The sequence below is a fragment of the Monomorium pharaonis genome, chromosome 11 (assembly GCF_013373865.1).
Source record: "Monomorium pharaonis isolate MP-MQ-018 chromosome 11, ASM1337386v2, whole genome shotgun sequence".
Taxonomy (NCBI): Eukaryota; Metazoa; Arthropoda; class Insecta; order Hymenoptera; family Formicidae; genus Monomorium; species Monomorium pharaonis.
The window spans coordinates 11,783,117-11,808,932 of record NC_050477.1 but is presented as its reverse complement, the minus strand read 5'-3'; the positions used below and the strand labels follow the sequence as shown (position 1 = coordinate 11,808,932).

The 25,816-nt window shown below is 36.5% G+C and overlaps 1 protein-coding gene across 1 annotated transcript in view; it reads left to right on the top strand.

Annotated features, from left to right (window-relative positions):
- LOC105837333 (T-lymphocyte activation antigen CD86) overlaps nt 1-25,816 on the top strand; it is a 264,759-nt gene that overhangs the window by 48,998 nt on the left and 189,945 nt on the right. The window lies entirely within an intron of this gene.

Sequence of the window (25,816 nt, the reverse complement as noted above, 5' to 3'; positions counted from 1 at the left end):
ATCAGTTGATATTCGATTAGCATTTCAGGTCTAGCTTTAAAAATTCAAGTTTTCCGGGCAAAATAATTGTTTAAAAAATGTTTTTATTAATTATAACACCGTAACTTTCCAAAAACTATTGTACGCGTCCAGAACTATATGAAAACTGCGTTAAAATAAATAGAACTGTTGATATTCGATTTGCATTTCACGTCTAGCCCTCAAAATTCAAGTTTTTCGGGCAAAATAATTGTTTAAAAGATGTTTTAATTAATTATATTACCAAAACTCTTTAAAAAATTATTGTACGCGTCTGAAACTATATGAGAACTGCATTAAAATAAATAAAACTGTCGATATTCGATTAGCATTTCACGTCTAATCCTCAAAAATCAAGTTTTCCGGGCAAAATAATTGTTTAAACAATGTTCTAATTAATTATAACACCGTATCTTTTTAAAAAACTATTGTACGCGTCCAAAACTATATGAAAAATGCGTTTAAATAAATAGAACTGTTGATATTCGATTAGCATTTCACGTCTAGCTCACAAAATTCAAGTTTTTCGGGTGAAATAATTATTTAAAAAATGTTTTAATTAATTATATTACCGGAACTCTTTAGAAATTTATTGTACGCGACCGGAACTATATGAGAATTGCGTTAAAATAAATAGAACTGTCGATATTTGAACAGCATCTCACCTTTAGCCCTCAAAAGTCAAGTTTTCGGGCAAAATAATTGTTTAAAAAATGTTTTAATTAATTATAACACCGTAACGTTTTAAAAAACTCTTGTAGGCGTCCAGAACTATATGAGAATTACGTTAAAATACATAGATCTGTCGATATTCGATTAGAATTTCAGGCCTAGCCCTAAAATTCAAGTTTTTCGGGCAAAATAATTGTTTAAAAAATGTTCTAATTAATTATATCACCTGAACTTTATAGAAACATATTGTACGCGTCCCGAACTATATGAGAATTACGTTAAAATAATTAGATCTGTCGATATTCGATTAGCACTTGTCGTGTAGCCTCAAAAATTCAAGTTTTTCGGGCAAAATAATTGTTTAAAAAATGTTTTAATGAATTATATCACCTGAACTTTGTAGAAACATATTGTACGCGTCCCGAACTATATGAGAATTACGTTAAAATAATTAGATCTGTCGATATTCGATTAGCACTTGTCGTATAGCCTTAGAAATTCAAATTTTTCGAGCAAAATAATTGTTTAAAAAATGTTTTAATTAATTATATCACAGGAACTTTGTAGAAACATATTGTACGCGTCCCGAACTATATGAGAATTACGTTAAAATAAATATATCTGTCGATATTCAAATAGCACTTGACGTGTAGCCTTAGAAATTCAAGTTTTTCGGGCAAAATAATTGTTTAAAAAATGTTCTAATTAATTATATCACCTGAACTTTATAGAAACATATTGTACGCGTCCCGAACTATATGAGAATTACGTTCAAATAAATAGATCTGTCGATATTCGATTAGCACTTGTCGTGTAACCTCAAAAATTCAAGTTTTTCGGGCAAAATAATTGTTTAAAAAATGTTCTAATTAATTATATCACCTAAACTTTATAGAAACATATTGTACGCGTCCCGAACTATATGCAAATTAGGTTCAAATAAATAGATCTGTCGATATTCGATTAGCACTTGTCGTGTAGCCTTAGAAATTCAAGTTTTTCAAGCAAAATAATTGTTTAAAAAATGTTCTAATTAATTATATCACCGTAACTTTATAGAAACTTATTGTACGCGTCCCGAACTATATGAGAATTACGTTAAAATAAATATATCTGTCGATATTCAAATAACACTTGACGTGTAGCCTTAGAAATTCAAGTTTTTCGGGCAAAATAATTGTTTAAAAAATGTTCTAATTAATTATATCACCTGAACTTTATAGAAACATATTGTACGCGTCCCGAACTATATGAGAATTACGTTCAAATAAATAGATCTGTCGATATTCAAATAGCACTTGACGTGTAGCCTTAGAAATTCAAGTTTTTGGGGCAAAATCATTGTTTAAAAAATGTTCTAATTAATTATATCACCTGAACTTTGTAGAAACATATTGTACGCGTCCCGAACTATATGAGAATTACGTTAAAATAATTAGATCTGTCGATATTCGATTAACACTTGTCGTGTAGCCTCAAAAATTCAAGTTTTTCGGGCAAAATAATTGTTTAAAAAATGTTTTAATGAATTATATCACCTGAACTTTGTAGAAACATATTGTACGCGTCCCGAACTATATGAGAATTACGTTCAAATAATAGATCTGTCGATATTCGATTAGCACTTGTCGTGTAGCCTCAAAATTCAAGTTTTTCGGGCAAAATAATTGTTTAAAAAATGTTTTAATGAATTATATCACCTGAACTTTGTAGAAACATATTGTACGCTTCCCGAACTATATGAGAATTACGTTCAAATAAATAGATCTGTCGATATTCGATTAGCACTTGTCGTGTAGCCTTAGAAATTCAAGTTTTTCAAGCAAAATAATTGTTTAAAAAATGTTCTAATTAATTATATCACCGTAACTTTATAGAAACTTATTGTACGCGTCCCGAAACTATATGAGAATTACGTTAAAATAAATATATCTGTCGATATTCAAATAACACTTGACGTGTAGCCTTAGAAATTCAAGTTTTTCGGGCAAAATAATTGTTTAAAAAATGTTCTAATTAATTATATCACCTAACTTTATAGAAACATATTGTACGCGTCCCGAACTATATGAGAATTACGTTCAAATAAATAGATCTGTCGATATTCAAATAGCACTTGACGTGTAGCCTTAGAAATTCAAGTTTTTGGGGCAAAATCATTGTTTAAAAAATGTTCTAATTAATTATATCACCTGAACATTGTAGAAACATATTGTACGCGTCCCGAACTATATGAGAATTACGTTAAAATAATTAGATCTGTCGATATTCGATTAACACTTGTCGTGTAGCCTCAAAAATTCAAGTTTTTCGGGCAAAATAATTGTTTAAAAAATGTTTTAATGAATTATATCACCTGAACTTTGTAGAAACATATTGTACGCGTCCCGAACTATATGAGAATTACGTTCAAATAAATAGATCTGTCGATATTCGATTAGCACTTGTCGTGTAGCCTTAGAAATTCAAGTTTTTCAAGCAAAATAATTGTTTAAAAAATGTTCTAATTAATTATATCACCGTAACTTTATAGAAACTTATTGTACGCGTCCCGAACTATATGAGAATTACGTTAAAATAAATATATCTGTCGATATTCAAATAGCACTTGACGTGTAGCCTTAGAAATTCAAGTTTTTCGGGCAAAATAATTGTTTAAAAAATGTTCTAATTAATTATATCACCTAAACTTTATAGAAACATATTGTACGCGTCCCGAACTATATGCGAATTAGGTTCAAATAAATAGATCTGTCGATATTCGATTAGCACTTGTCGTGTAGCCTTAGAAATTCAAATTTTTCGAGCAAAATAATTGTTTAAAAAATGTTCTAATTAATTATATCACCGGAACTTTACAGAAACATAATGTACGCGTCCCGAACTATATGCGAATTAGGTTCAAATAAATAGATTCTGTCGATATTCGATTAGCACTTGTCGTGTAGCCTTAGAAATTCAAATTTTTCGAGCAAAATAATTGTTTAAAAAATGTTCTAATTAATTATATCACCTGAACTTTATAGAAACATATTGTACGCGTCCCGAACTATATGAGAATTACGTTAAAATAATTAGTTCTGTCGATATTCGATTAGCACTTGTCGTGTAGTCTTAGAAATTCAAGTTTTTCAAGCAAAATAATTGTTTAAAAAATGTTCTAATTAATTATATCACCGGAACTTTACAGAAACATATTGTACGCGTCCCGAACTATATGAGAATTACGTTAAAATAATTAGATCTGTCGATATTCGATTAGCACTTGTCGTGTAGCCTTAGAAATTTAAGTTTTTCAAGCAAAATAATTGTTTAAAAAATGTTCTAATTAATTATATCACCGTAACTTTACAGAAACTTATTGTACGCGTCCCGAACTATATGAGAATTACGTTAAAATAAATATATCTGTCGATATTCAAATAGCACTTGACGTGTAGCTTTAGAAATTCAAGTTTTTCGGGCAAAATAATTGTTTAAAAAATGTTCTAATTAATTATATCACCTAAACTTTATAGAAACATATTGTACGCGTCCCGAACTATATGAGAATTACGTTCAAATAAATAGATCTGTCGATATTCAAATAGCACTTGACGTGTAGCCTTAGAAATTCAAGTTTTTTGGGCAAAATCATTGTTTAAAAAATGTTCTAATTAATTATATCACCTGAACTTTGTAGAAACATATTGTACGCGTCCCAAACTATATGAGAATTACGTTAAAATAATTAGATCTGTCGATATTCGATTAGCACTTGTCGTGTAGCCTCAAAAATTCAAGTTTTTCGGGCAAAATAATTGTTTAAAAAATGTTTTAATGAATTATATCACCTGAACTTTGTAGAAACATATTGTACGCGTCCCGAACTATATGAGAATTACGTTCAAATAAATAGATCTGTCGATATTCGATTAGCACTTGTCGTGTAGCCTTAGAAATTCAAGTTTTTTCCAGCAAAATAATTGTTTAAAAATGTTCAATTAATGATATCACCGTAACTTTATAGAAACTTATTGTACGCGTCCGAACTCTATTGAATTACGTTAAAATAAATCTATCTGTCGATATTCATGCACTTGACGTGTAGCCGTAGAAATCAAGTTTTTCGGGCAAAATTATTGTTTAAAAAAATGTTCTAAATTAATATATCACATAAACTTTTAGAAACAAAATTGTACGCGTCCCGACGATATTCGAATTAGGTTCAATAATAGATCTGTCGATATTCGATTAGCACTTGGTCCGTGTAGCCTTAGAAATTCAAGTTTTTCGAGGCAAAATAATTGTTTAAAAAATGTTTCTAATAATTTATATCACCTAACTTTACTAGAAAGCATATTGTACGCGTCCAGGACTATATGAGAATTCGGTTAAAATAAGTAGATTCTGTCGATATTCGATTAGCACGTGTCGTGTAGTCCTTAGAAATTCAAATTTTTCGAGCAAAATAATTGTTTAAAAAATGTTCTAATTAATTATATCACCTGAACTTTATAGAAACATATTGTACGCGTCCCGAACTATATGAGAATTACGTTAAAATAATTAGTTCTGTCGATATTCGATTAGCACTTGTCGTGTAGTCTTAGAAATTCAAGTTTTTCAGGCAAAATAATTGTTTAAAAAATGTTCTAATTAATTATATCACCTGAACTTGTAGAAACATATTGTACGCGTCCCGAACTATATGAGAATTACGTTAAAATAATTAGATCTGTCGATATTCGATTAGCACTTGTCGTGTAGCCTTAGAAATTAGAGTTTTTCAAGCAAATAATTGTTTAAAAAATGTTCTAATTAATTATATCACCGTAACTTTATAGAAACTTATTGTACGCGTCCCGAACTATATGAGAATTACGTTCAAATAAATAGATCTGTCGATATTCGATAGCACTTGTCGTGTAGCCTTAGAAATTCAAGTTTTTCAAGGCAAAATAATTGTTTAAAAAATGTTCTAATTAATTATATCACCGTAACTTTATAGAAACTTATTGTACGCGTCCCGAACTATATGAGAATTACGTTAAAATAAATATATCTGTCGATATTCAAATAGCACTTGACGTGTAGCCTTAGAAATTCAAGTTTTTCGGGCAAAATAATTGTTTAAAAAATGTTCTAATTAATTATATCACCTGAACTTTATAGAAACATATTGTACGCGTCCCGAACTATATGAGAATTACGTTCAAATAAATAGATCTGTCGATATTCAAATAGCACTTGACGTGTAGCCTTAGAAATTCAAGTTTTTTGGGCAAAATCATTGTTTAAAAAATGTTCTAATTAATTATATCACCTGAACTTTGTAGAAACATATTGTACGCGTCCCGAACTATATGAGAATTACGTTAAAATAATTAGATCTGTCGATATTCGATTAACACTTGTCGTGTAGCCTCAAAAATTCAAGTTTTTCGGGCAAAATAATTGTTTAAAAAATGTTTTAATGAATTATATCACCTGAACTTTGTAGAAACATATTGTACGCGTCCCGAACTATATGAGAATTACGTTCAAATAAATAGATCTGTCGATATTCGATTAGCACTTGTCGTGTAGCCTCAAAAATTCAAGTTTTTCGGGCAAAATAATTGTTTAAAAAATGTTTTAATGAATTATATCACCTGAACTTTGTAGAAACATATTGTACGCGTCCCGAACTATATGAGAATTACGTTCAAATAAATAGATCTGTCGATATTCGATTAGCACTTGTCGTGTAGCCTTAGAAATTCAAGTTTTTCAAGCAAAATAATTGTTTAAAAAATGTTCTAATTAATTATATCACCGTAACTTTATAGAAACTTATTGTACGCGTCCCGAACTATATGAGAATTACGTTAAAATAAATATATCTGTCGATATTCAAATAGCACTTGACGTGTAGCCTTAGAAATTCAAGTTTTTCGGGCAAAATAATTGTTTAAAAAATGTTCTAATTAATTATATCACCTAAACTTTATAGAAACATATTGTACGCGTCCCGAACTATATGCGAATTAGGTTCAAATAAATAGATCTGTCGATATTCGATTAGCACTTGTCGTGTAGCCTTAGAAATTCAAATTTTTCGAGCAAAATAATTGTTTAAAAAATGTTCTAATTAATTATATCACCTGAACTTTATAGAAACATATTGTACGCGTCCCGAACTATATGAGAATTACGTTAAAATAATTAGTTCTGTCGATATTCGATTAGCACTTGTCGTGTAGTCTTAGAAATTCAAGTTTTTCAAGCAAAATAATTGTTTAAAAAATGTTCTAATTAATTATATCACCGGAACTTTACAGAAACATATTGTACGCGTCCCGAACTATATGAGAATTACGTTAAAATAATTAGATCTGTCGATATTCGATTAGCACTTGTCGTGTAGCCTTAGAAATTTAAGTTTTTCAAGCAAAATAATTGTTTAAAAAATGTTCTAATTAATTATATCACCTGAACTTTGTAGAAACATATTGTACGCGTCCCGAACTATATGAGAATTACGTTCAAATAAATAGATCTGTCAATATTCGATTAGCACTTGTCGTGTAGCCTCAAAAATTCAATTTTTTCGGGCAAAATAATTGTTTAAAAAATGTTTTAATAAATTATATCACCTGAACTTTGTAGAAACATATTGTACGCGTCCCGAACTATATGAGAATTACGTTAAAATAAATATATCTGTCGATATTCAAATAGCACTTGACGTGTAGCTTTAGAAATTCAAGTTTTTCGGGCAAAATAATTGTTTAAAAAATGTTCTAATTAATTATATCACCTAAACTTTATAGAAACATATTGTACGCGTCCCGAACTATATGAGAATTACGTTCAAATAAATAGATCTGTCGATATTCAAATAGCACTTGACGTGTAGCCTTAGAAATTCAAGTTTTTTGGGCAAAATCATTGTTTAAAAAATGTTCTAATTAATTATATCACCTGAACTTTGTAGAAACATATTGTACGCGTCCCAAACTATATGAGAATTACGTTAAAATAATTAGATCTGTCGATATTCGATTAGCACTTGTCGTGTAGCCTCAAAAATTCAAGTTTTTCGGGCAAAATAATTGTTTAAAAAATGTTTTAATGAATTATATCACCTGAACTTTGTAGAAACATATTGTACGCGTCCCGAACTATATGAGAATTACGTTCAAATAAATAGATCTGTCGATATTCGATTAGCAGTTGTCGTGTAGCCTTAGAAATTCAAGTTTTTCCAGCAAAATAATTGTTTAAAAAATGTTCTAATTAATTATATCACCGTAACTTTATAGAAACTTATTGTACGCGTCCCGAACTATATGAGAATTACGTTAAAATAAATATATCTGTCGATATTCAAATAGCACTTGACGTGTAGCCTTAGAAATTCAAGTTTTTCGGGCAAAATAATTGTTTAAAAAATGTTCTAATTAATTATATCACCTAAACTTTATAGAAACATATTGTACGCGTCCCGAACTATATGCGAATTAGGTTCAAATAAATAGATCTGTCGATATTCGATTAGCACTTGTCGTGTAGCCTTAGAAATTCAAATTTTTCGAGCAAAATAATTGTTTAAAAAATGTTCTAATTAATTATATCACCGGAACTTTACAGAAACATATTGTACGCGTCCAGAACTATATGAGAATTACGTTAAAATAATTAGTTCTGTCGATATTCGATTAGCACTTGTCGTGTAGCCTTAGAAATTCGAGTTTTTCAAGCAAAATAATTGTTTAAAAAACGTTCTAATTAATTATATCACCTAAACTTTATAGAAACGTATTGTACGCGTCCCGAACTATATGAGAATTACGTTCAAATAAATAGATCTGTCGATATTCGATTAGCATTTGTCGTGTAGCCTTAGAAATTCAAGTTTTTCGGGCAAAATAATTGTTTAAAAAATGTTCTAATTAATTATATCACCGGAACTTTACAGAAACATATTGTACGCGTCCAGAACTATATGAGAATTACGTTAAAATAATTAGTTCTGTCGATATTCGATTAGCACTTGTCGTGTAGCCTTAGAAATTCGAGTTTTTCAAGCAAAATAATTGTTTAAAAAACGTTCTAATTAATTATATCACCTAAACTTTATAGAAACGTATTGTACGCGTCCCGAACTATATGAGAATTACGTTCAAATAAATAGATCTGTCGATATTCGATTAGCATTTGTCGTGTAGCCTTAGAAATTCAAGTTTTTCGGGCAAAATAATTGTTTGAAAAATGTTTTAATTAATTATATCATCTGAACTTTATAGAAACATATTGTACGCGTCCCGAACTATATGAGAATTACGTTAAAATAATTAGATCTGTCGATATTCGATTAGCACTTGTCGTGTAGCCTTAGAAATTCAAGTTTTTCAAGCAAAATAATTGTTTAAAAAATGTTCTAATTAATTATATCACCGGAACTCTATAGAAAATTTTTGTACGCGTCCCGAACTATATGAGAATTACGTTCAAATAAATAGATCTGTCGATATTCGATTAGCACTTGTCGTGTAGCTTTAGAAATTCAAGTTTTTCAAGCAAAATAATTGTTTAAAAAATGTTCTAATTAATTATATCACCTAAATTTATAAAAACATATTGTACGCGTCCCGAATTATATGAGAATTAGGTTCAAATAAATAGATCTGTCAATATTCGATTAGCACTTGTCGTGTAGCCTTAGAAATTCAAGTTTTTCGGGCAAAATAATTGTTTAAAAAATGTTTTAATTAATTATAACGCCGTAACTCTTTAAAAAACCATTATACGCGTACAGAACTATATGAAAACTGCGTTGAAGTAGACAGAATTGTCAATATTCGATTTCCATTTCACGTCTAGCCCAAAAATTCAAGTTTTTCGGGCAAAATAATTGTTTAAAAAATGTTTTAATTAATTATATTACCGGAACTCTTTAGAAATTTATTGTACGCGTCCGGAACTATATAAGAATTCCGTTAAAATAAATAGAACTGTCGATATTTGAACAGCATCTCACCTTTAGCCCTCAAAAGTCAAGTTTTTCGGACAAAATAATTGTTTAAAAAATGTTTTAATTAATTATATCACTGGAACTCTTTAGAAAATTTTTGGACGCGTCCGGAACTATATGAAAACTGCGTTAAAATAAATAAATCTGTCGATATTTAATTAGCACTTCACGTCCAGCTTTCAAAATTCAAGTTTTCCGGGCAAAATAATTTAAAAAAAAATGTTTTTATTAATTACAACACCATAACTTTTTTAAAAACTATTGACACACGTTTAATCGGCATCGCGGAAAAGCGACAACAATACTTCGAGAGATGCGAGTATCGATGCCATGCCCTTTTTTAGAAAGGATTCTTACTTCTCCCCCCCCATTTTTTCTTTCTCTCTCTCTCTCTTTCTCTTCCTCTCGTATATTTTTTATTTGGCTCTTTTTTCTTTTTCCCTGATTTTTTGTAATTATTTCAATCAACTATCAAAAGTGACAGTTTGACAGCTGAAAATGACACGAAGTAGTTTGACAGCTGGAAATGACACGAAGTGAAGAAAGTCACAACGCACTTAACAACTTTATAGCGAGACAGCCAATCAGCATCTCGGAAAAGCGGCAACAATAAATTCGATTCGATTTAACATCTCCTTTTTTAGATAGGATTATTTGTTTAATTTTATACGGACCTTGGTGCGGCAAATCTTTCTTTCCGAACTTTGCATATATAAACGGAGATCAACCGATGCTGTTATTACATGCAAAAACTTTGGTCCTTTATAATTTATTTCTCCAACATTAATATTTCGTGTTTTGTGTACATTATGTATTCCGCCTTTATTTATCAAAATTACAAATGGTATAAGCGCAACGCTACACCGCACCGCTCAATAGCGAGAACGCTTTCGTTATCCCATTGTATTTATCGCAAATAATATTCAATTTACGCAAACGAATTCCTGGCAATCGTTAAAGGAGCGACGATTTCCACGTGGCGCGACGATTGTAACCGCCAGTACTCATCTCCGTCATATTTTACGGTAATTCACGTCGACTAATCCCACCGAACTGTCGAGCATTCCGGCGGCGTCTCGGCTGACTAACGGCCTTATGAATGCGCGACATTCATCAGTGCAAAGTAGACGGGACAAATTGCTTTCTAGAACTCTAAGAATGAAGACGTAACCTCGCGCTACGTCTGGCAGCTCTTGCGGGGGAGAGGGTCCCGATGAGCGGCCTTTGTAAAGTCTAAAGAAGACAAAAAGGGGTGCGAACCTTAGCTACAAGGCTATTCAAGTCTCTCTTTGTATAACGCATTTTCACGCAACATTCTCGTTGAGAAACACCGGGAGACGAGAGAAAGTAGACGGGAAAAAGAAAGCAGAAGGGGCGCGTAATATAATCGGCTAACTGTGTAGCCCCCGCACGTATAATATCTGCCGACGACGGGAGGAACGCCGAGAAGATGGAACTGTATTAAGCGGGAAAATTACATTTTAAATTAAAAAATAAGATTAAACAATCAGTCGAGAAGGATCCTCGATTTCTCCAACGAAACTCTGATGTTCCCCGGCGTTTCGTTTGTACGGTACGCTAATTAGAATTTTACGTCATGTTACGTGAATGTTGGCTTATGTTACAGGAAAAATGTAGATGAAGCATACGAGGAAATATGGTGTGTGTTATGTGTGTGTGTGTGTGTGTGTGTTTGTGTGTGTATGTGAAGTAATGTAGTGGATAAAACATTACGGATGTAAATATGGGGAATCCGCAGCATCCGGCACATTTTATTCAAACGAAAAGGCGCGCGTTTGGCAAGGCTAGTGTAACGTCAGCGGGACGCACTGGCTGAAGAAGAAAGTGTGAAAAATGACAGCTAAAAATAAGTAGATAGCCGCCGCAGAGAGAGAGAGAGAGAGAGAGAGAGAGAGAGAGAGAAAGAGAGAGAGAGAGAGAGAGAAAGAAGAGAGAGCAAAACGACACGCTCTCCGCGCCGTATTGTTGGCCGCAAAAATAAATGTTCTCCGTGAAAGTACGTGTAAAGCGAGGTGAAGAAATCCTATAGAGCCTTCGGTGTAGTTACTTCACTCCTGTTCCTTGGCTGGGCGAGGAGTAATAAAGTGCCAGTGTCCAAGCTACCGGAAATTAATCGTCGCAGAGAAAACTGCACTGCACTCGACGGTTTTCCTTTCCCAGAAATACAACCCGACCTCTTACTTTCTCGTTCTAGAGAGGGTACGGCGCCGGACTATAGCGGGACACGCGTAATTTCGCAAAGCCGAGCCGTCCAATAAGCAGCTACCTCTGAGTGCCGCTCACAAAGCCGGTGCATTCAAATGCGACATAAAATGCGACAGTTTTGCTCCGGTGCAATTAATTTACGTTTTTGCGATTATTTCGCGTCAAGGAGCAAAGACACCCTTAGACACCGTTGCAATATTAATAATTGCATTTTTAATTAATTAAGAGACATTAATAAACTAGATTCTTGCAGAGATACCGAGATATTGAAGGTCTTCATAATAAGCTAGTACGTACAAACATGCATAAATCGTAAAAAATGTAATCGCATAGCTTACACATTATGCGAAGTAAAAAAGCTGTTCGAAAATGCAAGCAAATATTAATAGTTCTTATCGACTTAGTATCCGAAAGAATCGCTGCGTCTTGTCATATTGCATCATTTCTTTCAAATGTACATGCATAACTTAGAAAATTAAATTTCTCAGGAATAAAAGGAGAAAACTATTTTTTCAAATTGATGAGAAATTATTGATTATAGAATGTAACTACTTATAGAATATTTACCTAATTCATTCGTACTATCGATAATAACTTGTTCCTTAATTATCATTATTTAAAGAAATGGTGCGATATACACGGAGAAAATTTTTCTCCAAAATCATGAATCAACATGAATTTTAAAGAAATTTATTATACTTTTAAGTTTGATAAAAATTTTAGTAAATTTTAATAATTTTACTAAAATTTAACCAAACCATTCTATAATATTCTACAACATTCTTATAATGAGAAAAGTTGATAATCTGACTAAATTTTTCAAATTGATTAATTTCTTCAGCTTAAATACTTAAATACTTAAAATATTTCAGCTAAATACATAAATACTTGAATTGAAGTTTAAGTATTTTATGTGTTTAAGTTAAGTTAAATACATAAATCCTTCAATGGAAGAAATTGATTTATGTTAAAAAATTTATTCAAATCAACGTTTTTTTTTTTTCAGTGTAATTATTCTGTAATTTGTAATGATTGTGTGGCGCAAGCGACTGCTTTCTGTACCAAAGATCCAGATTCAAATCTACCTGGAACATATTAGATTTTAAATTGGTCACCAGCTCTCGGAAGGTAATGATAAACCACCGAGAGTACATTTACCAAGGCAGTCACCATGTAGCATACATGAGCATGCATCAAGTGGGAATCACGATCTTCAATCATGAAGGCTCGACTTAGAAAAGAAAGAGAGAAAAAAAGAAAGATTTTACAATATAAAATATTTCGATTAATTATATTAAAATTTCTTCAAAGTTTATATTGTTCCACGACTACTACAATTTCGAAAGGAAATGGGAAGGAATAAGAGATCTAAGGGAAAATTCTCATCGTGTATAACGTCACTTGAAGAAACGGATCTGAATAATACCGAACAATTAATGGGCTATTTATCACATTCATCGATCTAGAATGTCATTCGCATTAGCAGCTTGGCCATAATTTATCATCTCACGTTTTCCCCTCTCCGTACGTAGATATGGTACACGGAATGTGTATAGACACAAACTGGGAGACTGAAATTCATGACGTTCGTCGTGCCCGTTCCACTGTCCTAGAAACATTCCCATCGCCGTCGCGAGTAATTGAATGGGAAATGAAGCGGTAACGCCCGCGACGATATGCAACTCTCGTTCCAGATTAATATCCTGAGATATCGGCGGACTTAATACGGTTATCGCCTCCCGAGGCGAGGAGGGAACTCGTAAATAATACACGTCCGTACGTGGTACTTTGTTTACGCACGTTCCGACAGGCTACGCGATAATTGCAATCCATGTTCTCGTTAGAGAGAAACTGCACGAGCCCAATAACGAATATCTCGCGATAATTGGCGCGCCACCTTCGCGACACCTGTAACTCGGCGCTGGGCGGGATTTGTTGGCTTATGTAGGTCTTGTGTGCAGTCGTTAAGTAACTGTGCCGCGCGTCTAACGCGGGCGTGACACTTCCGGGCGCCTTGCACGCCGTGTAATGAAAGGGTGGAAAAGCAAACGATGGCGCCAAGATATTTTGTTGACGCTGCGCGCGAAGGGGGAGAAGGAGGCAATTTCAGCGTGATGTGTCACGCTCGAAAATGCGATCCGCAATTTCTAATAGACGCGCGAGGTAGCTCGGCGAACGCAACAGTTAGCAATTCAGAACAATATATAATATTATGGCGCGCGAATTTATCAAGAGAGAACGCGTGGGTCCATCTCTCTCTTTCGCGAGACAATGGGAGACCAGTCATCCCGCGACGGATTCCCATCGCGGTCCATTATCCAGCTTACGAAAGTTTCGGATGCAAAACGCTACGCTACGCCAGCGAAGCATCGAACGTGGGCGGCGACCATAATAACGGCCGACAATAAAATTCGTATACACATCGCGACTATGAAAATTTTATAACGCTAGCGCAACGGGAAACCCATTTCATCCACGACGGGAAAACGAAATAACTGACATTGAGGTACTCATGAGGCGCATTTACGCCCGAAGTATCGACGGTTCGAGAACCCGTAAATTCGAATTAAAAGTTTCGCGCTCGTGGAGTCGGCCGATAAACGTATCCCGTCATTTCGTGGAATTGTCGAGCACAATCGCGCATATTTATCTGTATATTAAGCGCAGTACGTATAACCGCAGCAAACGCGCAGCGAACGGTAGTTCGAGAATTCAACACAGAATATGTCACGTCCGTAGATTAAATAGGTGGCTGGATCAGTGCCAATACGCGAACGCTACGGTCCTCTCCGACATTTACGTCTGGTATTTGCCAACACCCGACGTAAACTTACATTATCATTAACATCCCGGTCCCGTATCGTGCCGTATAAATACGTTTGCTCACGTCCAATGTCTGGAGGCGAGAGACGCGTGAACGGATCAATGTACGCGCGTGATAATGACAATCGTATACTGTTTACCAACTAATCGTGTTTGTTGATAAATACAGACAGGCATAATTGGCCGTTGTCGTAGTGCTCTTACGATGAGAAATAAGATAGCATGATTTGCATCGCTAAATACTAAAATTGAGTTCGAGCTTTTTGAAATAGATACAAAATAATTTAGAATAAATTTCATATAATAAAGGTAAAATAAATATATTAATTATTCTTTATATACATTTTCAAACGTCTGTTCGAATGTCTTGTTAATACTATCGATTGTTGCAATAAATATGACTATATACAGAGAGATATTAAGGACTAAAACTGAATATTTTAAGTGTAAAAATAAAAGCAATTTATTTTTACATGACCTAAAGAATGAAAAGAAATTGTATAATAATTTATTTGAAATAACCTTTGGTGATAAAAAGACCACACATCTATGATCTGTTTTTATCAAGGTTTTTATAGAACAGAGAAATGCCCCGGTTTACGCTTCATGACAATTTTATGTTCCGTATCGCATTATGAGAAAAATACGAAAGAGAAAAATATACATAAAACAGTTTGAAAAAGCTACAAACATGTAATAATTTGTATTATTAATAATATACTTATTATTATTTAAACTATGCAATTTGTGAAGTAAAATTATGCAAATTTCGTTCTCGCTTTCCAGGAATCCGTTTTTAGCAGATTTATAAAAAAAAAAAAAAACCATGAATACAAATTACGGGTTTTCATTTTTTCAATTACCTAAATAGATTGTTTCTATTAGTATCAAGTTGTGCAATGTTTAGTGTCTAAGAAATAAGGGGATGCCGCTTTAGAAAGTCTATGCTATTGGCGATAAAAAAATGATTTCCATAAAGAGATATGTATTTATTATTATTATGTATAAAAGACGAACTGTTTAAGTTTTAATATAAAAAATTACGTAACAGAAAGAACAGATTGAATTATTATTGTATAGTTATTTATTTATAATTGGTGATCCGCGCGGAACAAAAAAATCTTTCCGTTAGCATGATCAAACGGCTAGAGAGGCAATTTACTCGCAAAAAATTTATCTTATTCGCAGCGTACAAATAAAAAATTGGGCAGCACATGCAAAAAAAATTGCGCAAATTGGTATCTGCGTTAAAGGTTCGACTCTATGTGCAAACGCATGACAAAATCTGCCTACAACAGACTCTGCCGGTCGTCTCTTCTGTATTGGCGTGGTGCAGTCGTGCGTTTCGATTCTGGACAGGTCGCGGTGCATTTTCGCCCTTTTACACGCGACGAACGGGCGGGCAGGGCAGGTTTTCACATCGATCGCGGCCCGATACGATAGCGCGTGCCAGTTTTCTCCGCGTGCGTTTTTTTCCCTCCTCCCTTCACCCCGCCGCGCACGGAACCCACTTTTGTCCTGGACAATTTCGACGGCTGCTTTTGACGTTCCTTCCCCGCGCCGACCGACGGACGCGTGCGCACGCGCGCTTTCCGTCGCCGATTACGCGATACATTTTTTATTTTATACGAATTTTTTCCACCTCGCACGCATACCTCATATCATGCACCGTTAACCACCGCGATGTCAATTATTCGGATTTTTCGCCGGATTTTGCGCGCAGCCGGACTCTCTATCCTAGATCGCGTCGCGTCGGTCAACTGCGTCGTTAGCGTCGCAATTGGCGACGTACAGTAGTAACAACTCGTTTATTAAGCTGAACGCTTTAATAATTGAGCCATTGTTTAAATAATTCCGTTTCGCATGCACGACACTTTCCGCCGGTGGACGCACAGCACGCACGTACAATAATTTCGCCCGATACAGTATATTTTTTTATATACGCGTACACATACGTAATATTAATTTGCAAATATTTGCAAATATCGTTACTGCAATTAAATAATTTATACGAAACATAATATTTCGCGAGTAAAGGGAACGTTTTTGCGCGCACAGATACACGCGTGTCCATTTCTCCTTGTATGAAAGTCCGGAAATTAGGTGCAAAAAGGCACGGAATTGCTGTCCTCTTCACAAAATAACGAGAGATACGTAAGGGAAGATAGCCGCGCCGTTACGCGCTATCGTACGACGGCCGTAAGTTATTTTATACGGACTTCCATATCTGCTGTTCAGAGTACATAAACATTTTTCCGCATTTACGCGGACAATGCCGCGACCGTGTCATAATTTCATTCTATGCCGTAGCCGTGTCTATTCGGGGCGACCGACCGACGGGCACACCCGAGTGTGCGCGCATTGTCAGCCCGATACCGGTCACTGGGTAAAAGTTGAAAATCTGCTTGTGCACCCCGAACGTAACGGCGAAACGCATTGACCGTAAATAGCCCGAGCGGGCGCTATCTTTTCATGCCGTCTCTCGTCACGTTATTCAATTGTTACGTCCTTTATGTGCGGTTTTTAAGTGTCACACAGATTTCCTTTCCATCGACGCAAAGATATTGCGGACTCTGGTACGCCGATTGATAAATCGGCACGCCAATATTTCTATGTTGACGTGCCTTTATTTATTTATCTTCTTTTTTTTTGTCTTTTTTATTCGTGTCATCGTCTCTCCGTCTTTCTCTCTCTCTCTCTCTGTGAATGAAACGGCGCGCGGCTTTTGTAGCGGAGAGCGCACGCCTTGTTCTCTGCTCCCGCGGAGATGTATAGGTAGATATTCCGCGGTCGGAACGCTGACGCGCAGATATTTAATATAGGGCCCTCGACATTCGGAACACGGTACAGCACTTGAGAAGCTTACGGGGTTAAGGCGCCCCACGCGCGCGTCTCGGTGCCATAATCTTGTATAACGACAGTTTGGCATATGCGAAACAGGTTCATTACGCCACGAGGATTTGTCGCATAATTCCGTGCTCGGCGTGCTGCGCGCGCGCGCGCGCCAGCGAAAATTACGCAAGCGACCGTAACTATTTATCGAAAACAAGAACGATCTTGAACAAGAGAAATTATTCTCTTTAGCGGCGAATCTGATTACTCGCTGCCATTCCGCCAGAGCAGCGATTTCGCCGTCGTGTAAAGCGCATTTTGCAAACAAGGTAACGGCGGCTTTTCTTCAATTGTTACGGTGAAGCGCGCTGTGTAATTATTTACACGTTAATTAATGTAACTTTAATTCGCGCATTACGAACACGTTTGCAATTAATTATGAGACATATATATATATATATATATTTTTGGCGTATGCATATTTAATGTTAAATGAGACGATAAAGTGGATCATTTTCTTTTAAACCGGCACACCGATGTGATATCTGTCAATTTGCAAACGCGAGATTAATGATTACTATGTATACAAGGAGATTGAAGGGTTCAAAGCGCGCACGGGACACAAGCGAAATCGATATTTATTTATAATTATCGTAACGGTACGTTACGTGAAATAGAACAGCCGATTGACGGCCGCACACACCTGAGATGAATAGATAATTAGCCGTAAGGGTGAATAAATAGCTATCCTCTGATCAATTTAAATTAGATAACGAAATTACTCGAAAGGATCTATTACTGTTATTCTGCTGATTAATTCCCGCTAATATAGAAGCTTTAGGTTTCATATTTAATATAATTTAGGATATAGATCAGGGTTCGTGTAGGTTTGAATATTATACGTAGTTCACTCGTCTAATACAAAAACACACACACACACACACACACAAACACACACGCGCGCGCGCGCGCATACAAATATATATGTACAATAACATAAAAAAAAACTTAAATTTCGTGTGTTCAATAATTTCTGAAACAAAATTGAAATTGCCTATTTCGATCTGCAGTGGATTAACTGCACGCTGACAATTTTGTTTTTGACAATTTTGGGGTAACTAAAAGATGCTTCTAAGCATCGATATTTACCGAGTAACTGTCTTTCAAGACTGACAAATTTGTCGATGCGTAGTTAATATAAGCTAAAAATATTAAATTAATATTTAAAAAATTATACTTAGCACCAATCCGCTGACTAAAATAGGCAGCCTTAACTTTATGTTTAAAATACATTTGTGATTTGTCGATGTCGAATAATTAACTTATTATTATTTAATAATTTCATTAAATAATAAAATTAATGTAGGGTTTGTAAGGATTATTGGAATTTTAGAAAACGTATCGATTTCTCTTAAATTGTGTGTCTTATTTGGAAATAGACAACTAAGTGAAATGTTCTTATCTTAATTATAAAATTAAACTAGTTTATTCATTTCTGCCGGAGAAAAAGTAGGGTAAAACAATTTCATTAGACTTCACTCCGATTAAATATAGCGTTTAGATTAATGCATCAATGTTCGACGCTGCCAACGTATCAATAATCAAATATAGCTGAGCGGCGCCAATTTAATTTACTTCTCTCTTTTAGAGATACATTAATATTACTAAGGATTACTCTCTCGATTCAGTGGAAAGTAACTCATTAATTCCGATGTAAAATGTATTATTAATGTCACGTTAATAGAAGTGCTATATACAGTGTTATATACAGTGGAAAGTTTTATTTTCGCGGTTTCCCGAACGTGAAAATTATCAATGACGTGTATGTATATTTGTGTGTGTGTACACACACACACACACACACACACACACACACACACACACACACACACACACACACACACACACACACACACACACACACACACACACACACACACACACACACACACACACGCGCGCGCACTTATCTTTGATATCGACGTACCGCGGATGTTCTCACATAATGAACTTCTCGTAAATTGTCGGACACGCGTCGGGCGGAGATGCCAAGGGAGGATGATGACGTCGTCGAAAGGAGTTTTTCAAGGAGGAAAAGGAGGATACAGTGTGTGGTACATATATGTGATGATGTCTATGGCGGATGTCTTGGGGACGAAAGACGCGGGCGCGGACGATTAAACGAGGGTTATAACGACGGGCGAAGGTCGAAAGACCCGCGGGGCTATAAGAACACCGCTGCCTGGACCGTAGCGGGCCAAGTGGTGGGATAAGGAGAGGTCGGGTTATGCGGGAGAAAACGACACGCTATCAAACGGGAACACTCTTCCGTGTTAGGCGGTGAGTAGCTGCAGGAGTATCAGCGGAAAATACAGTGCATCATCAACAGATAAGCCTCTTAGGTCGAGTCTTACGCGAACGTCGCTGCGATCTTTCCGGGTTTCTCGTCTCTACGCGCTCCGTTCTCCTCTTCTCTCTTTATTTTTCTTTCTCTCTCTCTTCCTCTATTTCTCTCTCTCTTCCTCTATTTCTCTCTCTCTCTCTCTCATTCTCCTCTCAAGTACTATCTGCCTGCCACGTCTGTCTCCCTGACGCTGTTATCTACGCCGTCACGGTTCATCGACGTGAGGCGGCGTGCTCGGCAAAATATTGCGTTATTAAATAAACGCAACGGACGTCGGCGTCGAGGCTCTTGATGCGCTCTATGCACTCGATAATTGCGGCATAAAAGCGCGTCCGTGTAGCTTTAACGAGGCCGTCAGGAGCGTCATTGTCTCGCGCCGCGGATTTTCGGCGAGATATAATTAAATAGTCCCGCGCTCGCTGAGTCGTTGATCTTTATGTCAATTCGCACACGTTAATAAGTTTAAAAACGTGGCACAAACCTCGCGGGACTAAGTTCTTCTTATCTTATAAATGCGTCATGTATCGCGAGAGACGTACTCAATGCGCATCGGCCGACGCACCTCGTAATTCCTGAATACAAAAGTGCACACTTTGATTCGTACGATAAAGCTGGCTTCAGTATTCTTCGGGACTTACAGTTCTAGAAATTGCTCTCTCATTCTCTCTCTCTCTCTCTCTCTCTCTCTTTCTTTTTCCCGCGGCGGAGTAAAGTTTGTCAGGAAGCAGCGGAAACGAAAGCGAGGAGAAGGATTTATCGTTTGCGAATACTTATTGGCCGTAGCGCCGTGAGACGATACAGGGCTATATCGAGTTTGCAGGGGGCAAACAGTGAAGATTCGCGAAGTTTCGCAAAAGTTATACGCCGACGTGACGCGCACAGATAGCAACGACCAACGGCACTCCGCGCGATCGTACACAGCTATTCATCCGTCATTTTACTCGCAGTTCAGTCACATTAATAAGAAACGAAACGAAATTATTGTGTCAATATAACCGTTCTCAAGGTAAAATCTAAAAAGTATTAGCAGATGTATTCTTATCTGAATTCAATAATCCTTTTATCGACTCAGAAATTCTATAATGAAATTTGTAAAATTCAGCTTTGCCGATAATTTCTCATCTCAACAGTAAATATACAGTTATTAACGCGTTAGCAAATACAAAGAAATTAAATTGTTAGAGTAATTGAAGAATGACTAATTTCCTAAGGAAATCGTTATACATTGAGAGAAAGTAATGGTTGTAATTGCTATAATTTTTAACTACAATTTATAATCATTTTAATGCCAATTATATATTTATATTTATGTTGTGAATTATAGTCTTTAGTTTAAAAAATAATTATATTAAATATAATTGTTATTTACAACATAGAAATATTTATTTTTTCATTTGATATTTTACTACAATTAATATTTAAAATTATTATAATTTATAATAAGATTTTTCATAGCTGGTAGAATTGTAAACATAAGATTATTATTACTAACACTGTAACAATAAAAACACAGCTCTTATTTTATTAGTCACAAATACCAAACACTTTTCTCAATGTAAATATCCAGCTTCGTTCATTGACGATTTACGCCATTGATACTATTAATAGATATATTCTCGTTTGCGAACTGTATGTACACATATTTCGATTACGGAGGCGCAATGTATAGAGCATAACGGATGCCTAACGCCATGGCGGACATGTCATGATTTCCGCGTGGCGCCTCGGCAACGTCTTCAAGGAGGCGGTGTGCAATCAAAATCTCTCTCTGCATGTATATTCGCGCCTTGGGAAACATGTGCGGGCGGTCCACCGCCAAACTAAGCGTGCGAGAAGATCGGGCGTATATACATATATGGCGACGTTGGAGAAACCAGAAGACAGTCACACACGGCGGCGTGGCGCGCGGTGCAACAGTCAGGAAGGTAGCGAAGCGGAGAGACTTAGTGTAGAAGTTGCCTGCTGTAGTAACGGCCGGAGGGAGACAGGTGGCATCAAATTATTGCAAACAATTACGTTTAATGAGAAGGTTAACGCCACCAGCCGAGAGCTGGCGCGAACGTGGATGCAAATGTGCCGACGCCGAGTAATTAGCAAACAGAGTAGTCCTCCGACCTACCGCCTCCTTTTCCTTCTCCTCCTCCTCCTCCTTCTGCTCCTCTTTCTCATCCTGCACATTGCCGCATTGCCTTCCCTTTCACGACAGGGGATCGAGAGAAACGAAGCAACCGCCCTTTTGTTGGTACATGGCTGTTTACATGCACAAGAACGCATGTATGGAATATATGGAGTACACTATCGCCTCTGGATATTCCGCCGACAATAGACATGCAGATTCCTCGGCACAATTGAAAACGAATGTCTGTCGACGACACTGAAGCCATAACTCTGAAAATTATTAGCAGAATTGCCATCTCCTCCCGCGCCACTTCGATCTAAAGAATACACTCTGCTGTTTTGCGACTAAAGAATTCTTGGCGAGTCGTAGAAAGTTAAAGAAACCCTTCCTGTACAGAGCACAGTGCAGATTGAAAATAACGAAATACTAACACTACTAAAGAAATTTTGAGAACTTTCGGAGCGGAAGAGTAAACTTCATGTCGCAAGGAAAATTATCTAGAAAGTATCCCTCGACTTCGCTCACTTTATAAGGATTGCTGGACGTGACTGTGGAAATCGGGATCTACATTGAATGACGCTCTTAAGCCCCCCTCCCCCCAGTCAAAGGGTGAGCACGAATTCTTACCCGGTCTAAAAGGAACCGAGATGAAAGTGTTCCCTGAATGCTCCGCGGAAAGCAGTAATCATGTCGCGACGTAGACAGAGAACAGGCGGTGGTCAAACGCGATGCACATTGTATAGAATTCTACTCTTAGGAATTACTTCGTTACACATACACATGTGTGTGTGTGTGTGTGTGTGTGTGTGTGTGTGTGTGTGTGTGTGTGTGTGTGTGTACTGTGCTTTAAGCTTTAAACGAAAAAACCGGCAAAGCGGTCGGCAGTGTTCAGTAACGTTAATAATTCATTAGTCGAAACCGGCTACACTGCAGGCAATTAAAGCTCGCGATTCCAGGGATAAGTCATATTTTTTACCGTTACGCTTGCAAACGCAAAGAGAAGCGGGTCGCGGGAAAAACAAACTGAAAACACAGTAAATAAAATATTTATTTCACGCAGACCGCACAGATATTTGTTTTCCCGATCTCTCAAGTGCCGCGGATGACCGATGCGAATAAAGCCACTCCCCGAGCGAATTGGTCGGGTAACGCCAGCGCGATGAAAAATATGTAAATATATTTGGACCCTATGTGCCTGTGCCTTCAATTGTTGTTGCTCCCATCATCGGCTCACTGGACTGGAGCGTTCATGATTATTCATGCGTAGTTCCAGTTCCTTCGCGGAAACACACGATCAAAATTCTCTCTTCCATCGCCATTCCCGTCGACACGGTATGGCGCCATTAGCGAAAACGATACTAATTGAACGGGCACACATTTCCGTCTTGCAATAAACGGTGACGAGCTGCACTGTGATGAATTTCCGAGTCGATCGTAATTTAACCGGATAAGGCCCGTTTTTATCAACGCAAATTAACTCTAATCTCGGTTTGACTTACTTGTTATCTCATTCCAAAAATTAGAATAAGATAAGTTAACAGTAAGTTAAACCGAGATTAAAGTTAATCTACGTTGCTAAAAATAGGCCTTATTAATATTAAAAATACTTTTGTCCTATAACTATTGTGCGTTTTCATTTTCATTTCCCGGTTAATATCAAACATTTGTGAAATTTCTCAAAAATTCTTTAAAGAATATTATTTCAATTTTGAAAGATATAGCAATCAGCTTAAGCGTTATACGTAATTATTTTTGGTTCATCAAAGTTCTTTTCAGATCTGTGTTCAGCTAAATTTTTAGATACTTTAATAAAACGGTTCCTTCCGTGCAGATATTGATAATTGCAACGCATACACCAACTACTTCGAGCATACGAAATGAATTTGCAGTTCGCGTGTATATCATTGCTTTGTCGCGAAATGATCATATCAAGATCACCGGAACGGTGAATGAGTGCAATTGCCATGCGCACGCGCAACTAACATAATTTCACGTTGTACTCGATGGCATTTAGATCGTGACGCGATTAAAAAATGTACTTATAAATACATTTTTTATCTTACTGAACACATACGCGTTCGTGTTCAAAGATCCCAAAGCGCTTCGTATTTCACTCGTACTCTATTCAGAAATAAATATAATTTAAACAGTATATTATTTAAATATACATGAATAACATCTCTCTCTTCTCTTCGAAAGGCTGTAATAAGGAAAATTTTTGTTTTATCCCCCAAGAATATTTTCCTCCGCTCTGTATCTCTCTCCCTCTCTCAAGTCAGTTTTCTGTATTTTTTCAAACGTTAAAACATCAGACGTCTCGTGCGGCGGAGAATTATGTCTGATATAACTGCAGGAAGTTCCATTATCTCACGTCGCTTGTGCTTCCGCTAACATTTGCCTCGCGCGCGCGCGCGCGCGCGCGATTGTTCTGTCTTCGCCTTTTGTAGAGAAGGGCCACCGGAATTCGAAATGGATTAAACGTCGTCGGCAGCGTGTGTCCCGGCGCGGCGTGGCGCGTCGCGACGCGGCGCGGGCGGGCGGGCGTCGTCGGGGATACACGCGTCGTAATAAAAGCTGAAAATTCATAATACGCCAGTAGCAGTCGCGTAATGCATCACCTCGTACATATTCGGGTCACTCTGCCAACGGCCTCTCCGTAAATCTGCTGCGCCGTGCCGCGTTATGCCGCCTGCATCCCGCGGCGAGCAGATGCAGCAGAGTTCCTTCTACGTGCGCGTATACTTTCCCCGGGTGCCTTTTAGTGTGCCTGACGTGGCTCTTGTATGTACGTACGTGCCCGTCGTTGTCGTCGCGCGGCTGAATTGTGTATGCGACTACGGATTTAAGGGGATGCTGGAGACGTCTGTTTTACCGACAAAAGGATATAATTTTTGTATCGCGAAATCTTTTTATTTCTTTTATAGATTTGGCAATCCTTCTCCAGAATAAAGGTACACGCATCACCACTAGTCTGTGTTACGGAATTTATACTAAAAACGGAAAAAAAACTGTTATTTCGCGGTACTTTTAGTCGAGTATGGTGTCTGGAGCTATTACATCGTAACAATATTTGCTTAACGTAAAAGATTCACAGTTTGTACTTATAAGATTCGAATTCATAGACTGGTAGACGACAGGAACAAACAATGCCGAGTTTTGAAAATTGGATTTTGAGGCCTAATTGAGACGAAATTGCACTACGAAAATTTAGGTTATACGTGAGAAGTTGATAAGTAAAGCAATATAAAAAAAATTTTTTTGTTCTCTATATAACGTCCAATTTACAGACTGATATTAATACGTGTACTTTAATTCTGGAATTCTTGGAAGGATTTCCAAATCTACACAAGAATACGAAATCTTAATGATATGCACGAATGACTTTACATTATCAACCCCGATCAAGTATGAGGAACACTCCAGTATTCCCTTAACAGAAAATTCTCTTTATCATGGGCGAATTAAGAAACACGACTGTTATATGGCCGAATGTGCCATACAGGGAAATGTAAATCCATTGCGTACGCTGTTAATATCCATTCTCATGTTTTCACGCTTTTCGAATGTGTGTCACTCCGTTTTTTTTTCCTTCTTCTCTTCCCTAAGTGATTGCGTTAACGCGTCGCCGCGCGCCGGTTGGATTGACGAGAAAAACAGCCGTCGCTTTTTTTATCTGCGCTCTGCAGTAGCCTGATTAACAATCTGTTTTCTATCTGTGCAAGAA